The sequence below is a fragment of the Morone saxatilis genome, unplaced genomic scaffold (assembly GCF_004916995.1).
Source record: "Morone saxatilis isolate NCDOM2014 unplaced genomic scaffold, NCSU_SB_2.0 Contig0, whole genome shotgun sequence".
NCBI lineage: Eukaryota > Metazoa > Chordata > Actinopteri > Moronidae > Morone > Morone saxatilis.
The window spans coordinates 20761529-20766602 of NW_023339650.1; the positions used below are offsets into that span (position 1 = coordinate 20761529).

At 39.4% G+C, this 5074-nt stretch overlaps 1 long non-coding RNA gene across 1 annotated transcript; it reads right to left on the minus strand.

Moving 5' to 3' along the window:
* Positions 1-1442: 1442 nt before the first annotated feature.
* LOC118323684 lies at positions 1443-4575 on the minus strand. Its single transcript, XR_004796505.1, has 5 exons — positions 4384-4575; positions 3300-3394; positions 2888-2914; positions 2115-2162; positions 1443-1498 (listed from the first exon to the last, which is right to left on the minus strand). It is a non-coding gene; the product is annotated as an uncharacterized LOC118323684 (long non-coding RNA).
* Positions 4576-5074: the final 499 nt, after the last annotated feature.

Here is a 5074-nt window from a genome sequence, read left to right on the forward strand (position 1 = left end):
TCTTCTCCTTACTGCTGGAGAACCGTTAAAGGTGACGTTATTGACTGTGGTATGTACAGTGTCCTTTCTTAATATTTCTGGCTCTCGGTGTTCTGGTTAAGTCAGACGATTTATTTGTTTTTTTTATGTTCTGTGTGTTGGTTTTTTGTTTCAACACATTTTTGTTTTTCTTGTGTGGTTTGTTTGTTTTTTGTGTCTGTTGTTGTGAACATGCTGTTTTGCAGTTGGTTTGGGATTGTATTTGTATTTTGCTTTGGTGTGTTTGGATTTGGTGTTTTTGGGTAGTGTGTGGGGGGTGAGTGTTTGGTTGTTTAGGGGGAGGCTGGGGTGGTTGGGGGGGTGGGTGGGGGGGTGTTTGGGAGTTGGTGAGTGTGTTGTGTGGGTGTGTGTGTTGTGTGGGTGTTCGGTGGGTTGGTGGGTGTGTGTCGGTGTTGTTGTGAGCGTGTTGTTTTTGGTTGTGTTTGCGGTTCTTCTGTTTTTGTTGTCGGGTTCTTGTGTTGTCGTTGCGTGTCTTGCGCGTGACCTCTATGTTTGTTTGGGGTTGCTTTTGGTCGCCCACGATCTGTAGGTAGAGTTTAGGAGAGAAGAGAGAGAATTAGAAGGACACTTAAGCCAAAGGAAAAACGTAAAACCTTTTACGGTTCCCCAGCCATAAGGAGAAAGTATTAGTTTTTTACTGGAGTAAAATACTAAGATTCACATAAACCATAACTCTACAGTAAAAGTCCTGCATGGAATGTACTGAAATTAAGTATAAAAGTAAGAATCAGATATGATGTACTTTAAATATTAATAAGTAAAATGATTCATATGCAAAAATTGTCCCTTAAGTGTTAAACAAATAATAAAAATGTAATTATTTAATAGTCATGTTTTAAAGGTTAAATTCCTGATTGTAAATAATCTGTCAAATAAATGAGTGGAAGTGGAGATACCTCAGAATTTATTAAGTAATAAAGCTCGTCGTGTAAAAAGGGTTACTTGCGTCATACTTACCGATCTTTATCACCAGTGAGCGTGACGATGGACTAGGAGGAGACTCTTCAGAGCTCGTTGTACTAGGTGGAGAGTAAGAGATGGAGGACTGAGGAGACACGAAGGGAAGAAACCGTTCTGTGTTCACTTGCCTGTTTTTAGTTTTAACAGAATGCAGTCCCTCCTATGTGGCTCCAGTGATACCTGCTAAAACTGTCCAATCTCCACGACCCTCCCAAACCTGGAAAGAGACGAGGACGAAGAGAGTTTTAAAAATCTGTGTTTAATCTACACAACTGTTATTGAGTGTGTTGTGTGGTGTTGTGTGTTGTTGGTGTGTTGTACCTGACAGTTTGGAAGGGTCAGGTATTTCATCTCTGAGCTGTGGTTTCGGAGCCAGAGGCAGTGGGACTCCAGGTATTAGCTGTCCTTCATCCTTTTGGCCGGAGGTCATTCGTTTTGAGACTTTCGCCAACATGGACGACAGCGACAACTCGTCTCCGCCATGGCCTGCTGGTGATCACTGACACACAACCAATCATTGGAGATTAAATATACAAATTATTACACATTTTTGGTATTTGAGGCTGTATTAGTACTAAATCGACACAGATTTGTTTGTCAGAAGTCATTGTTTACAGATAGTTTCCTGATTTAGGTTTATATCTGGATTTAATAACAACAACGCCATATACAACCTGTAAAAAAGGGGCAAAGTTACAAGAAACCTCAAAAGAGGTTTCGATTGCGCAGACTGAGAAGGCTAATACCTTCATTTTTGACAATTTTAATAATTGGACCTCTTATGTGAAGAACAATTTGTACAAAAAACACGTAATAATTGTCAAAAGTGCAGATAAATAACTCTGAAGTCAAAATGTACTTGAGTAAAATGCAAGCATTTGTTAATATAAAAGACTGATGGCTTCCCTTTTCAAAGTGTACATATCGACTGCTCTCATAAAATATAAGCATATATATAGTTTTTATATATAGAAACAACTGTAATGTCAAATAAATGAGTAAGAAGTACAATATTTCTATATTTATTATTCAGTGCTGTTATTAGACACAGTAACAAGACGACCTCAGTGATCGCCAAAAGAAAATGAAACAAATATTATTGGTTTCTCCACTACCTCCAGATTAGTGGAAGCTCCCACGATTTCTCCTCAGCCTGTTTCGAACTGAAAAACACAGAAGATACAATCAGCTCTCCTGTGTGTGTGTGTGTGTGTGTGTGTGTGTGTGTGTGGTGCACTAAAAGTTCAAGGCCATATGTTTCATACTGTCTCTGTTTCATCCAAAGCCGTGCAACAAACAAACAGACTGTTACACTTGTATGTTTACAGCTGGAGCCTTCAGGGAAAACAGTAATAATTAATGTAATGAAGCCAAAAGGTCGTAACTTACTTCTCAATCTCAGAGATCTTAAACACTCACGCTGAAATTTACCAAACTGGAGTGACCTGATGATGATTCTACAGTAAATTCATTCTTTCCTGAAGGCTGCAGCTTACTGAGGCCCAAACTGAGACAATGTGAAACAACACAGAGGAAAAGAAGCAGTCGAACGACGGCAACTACTGCATCAGGTGGGGAGTCGGCTGTAACAAAAGCCACAGAGGGAAGAAGAAGAAGGTTAAACAGACCACCAACGAAGAGGAGGTTTAGCTCTAACTGTGGAGCAGGAGGAGAAATCCAGCCGACGTGAACATTAAATCCAGACCTCCACAAAGGGCGGGGAACATTAAAAAGCTGCTGTGCATGAAGTGTAAAAGAGAAGGGATGTGAGGAAACATGCAGGAGGAAATTAACGTGCAAATTAGAGCAAATTAGAGGAGTTTTAATAGAGGTAGGAGTAGTGTGTGTAAGACGGTTAGGATTGGTCAAGGATTTGTTCAACACACACCATTTGACACGTGTAAAAGTGGATTTCCTGCGGAGAAACAAAAACAATTAAAGTCTCCTTCCAGTCCTTTCTTGTTCCTACAGCTGGAGGGTTTGAACTTCACCTGAGCACGAGTCGATACTAAAACATCGTTTCATCCTCTCAAAGTGGAAAAGTTTCTCTGTGCTCATTAAAAGTCTGATATTAATGAGCAGGATTCCTACATTTATACAAGTGTGATGTAGAAGCCAGTGCACAAACACTGAGAGTGGACTTCGACTTCTAAGTGTTCATGTACGTTCATCAAAATCCAGCCAGTGAAGAGCAGTTGTTTCTGATCTATAAGAGTGAATGTGTGCATTGATTAATACGTCTATAACAGATCTGTGCCAGGTGGGGGGGGGTCAGACAGGAAGCAGGGTTGCAGTCTTACCTTCCACCATGTCCGGCGCCTTGCCGTGCATCAACACGCCCCCTGTGCGGAAAGACCTGGTGGTCAAGGACGCGGCCGACCGCAGCAGCAGGAACCTGAAGGCCACACGAGGACGTGATAAACAAAAACAAACCCTGAGAGTCGAACCTGAAGGCCACAACGAGTTCAGTTTCACCCCAACATGCTTTAAATCTAATTATAACCATCCAAAGGCATCGGAGCTGTTTTTAATCCGGCCCGGCTGCCTCACACTGAACAGCTGAGCAGACAGACTGAGAGATGTGTTTAGATTATAAACCAGAGGAAAGTAACAAAGCAGTTATTTAAAGAGAAAAACACTTTATTTATATATTTATATATTTAGTTTATCGTCTTTTCATGCAATTATTCTGTATTGATTTTAACATTGGACTGGGAAACTGTGCTTCCAAATCTACCACTCCCTTTCTCAAGATATTATATCATATTTGTCCAAAGAAGAAGTCGCTTTGGAGTTTAAATTATGTATAAACTGTCAGGAGATGACGACAAACATAATACATAAAGTAATCTCTTCTATTAACAGAACCACAATCTATTTAACTGTATGTATATTTCATTTATTGTTACATTGCTGCCTTTGGATTAACAAAGATTAACAAAAACATGACCGAAAGTTATCGGTTCCCTCTCTAATGTAGATAAATACACCAGAGAAACACATTAATCTGACAGCTAAAGATTTTACATTTCATATAAGTTTAACTCACATTTAAGACTTTAAACTCCATATTTCTTTCCTTTAAAGTATGAGTTAGTTTGCCCTGCTACAATAACCTTTAATACTGTATATATATTATATTATAGTGTCTGTTTCTGTGGTATGAACATGACACACCCTGAATGTACACAATGCCCACCCTGCCTCAGGAAATACTCAGATATATTCATTTATCTATTGAAAAAAACCCACAAACAGCCAGAACAGCAGCTCCACTCACTGACACAAGCAGTTTACAGGATGTTTGATCATTCCTATATTTAATTATCTGTCTTATAACCCTTATAATCTTTTCTTCTGTGACTCCGTGTTAACGCCACTGACCTCTGAGAGAGCATTGTAGTGTCCGCGGTGTCGCCGTTAAAGTGTCCGGGCTGCAAACAAACCTGGTGAGTTAATTAAAAAGAGATTAAATCACAAAATTAATGTTTTTACTCTTTTTAAAGGAAAGTGTGGCGGCGAGGACGACTTCCGGGCTGGTACTCGGTCCCGCCCACTGCGTCATGACGTCAGACGTTACGTTCTGACGCTGTGGGGTTCTTTAGACCCTGCGTAAAGACTGACAGGGACTTTAATTATTCCAGATGTGGAAACACAGACAGACTGGGCTGTGGTTCAGAGACCGTTTGTATTTTGTGATGAAGAGTTTCAGCTATCTTTCCACTGTAAATACTGATTATTATATACATATATTATATTTATATTATATATTTAGAGCTGTCTTAAATGCTGCCTCCGTTATATGTAAGGTCCCAGTTTTTATGGCAGAATCTGATGGGTCACAGAGAGGCCACTGCAAATATATGACTTGCAATAAAAGAATACTGACAAGATCTAAGAGTGCACTGAAAAAGAGACATTATACTGGTATATTAAATCATTTATAATCATTTATCAACATTTTATAGATCAGTTATAAGCCTTAAACTTAAAATAAAACTTGAATTTCCCTCGGGATAAATAAAGTATCTCTCTCTCTCTCTCTCTCTCTCTCTATCTATTTATCTATCTATCT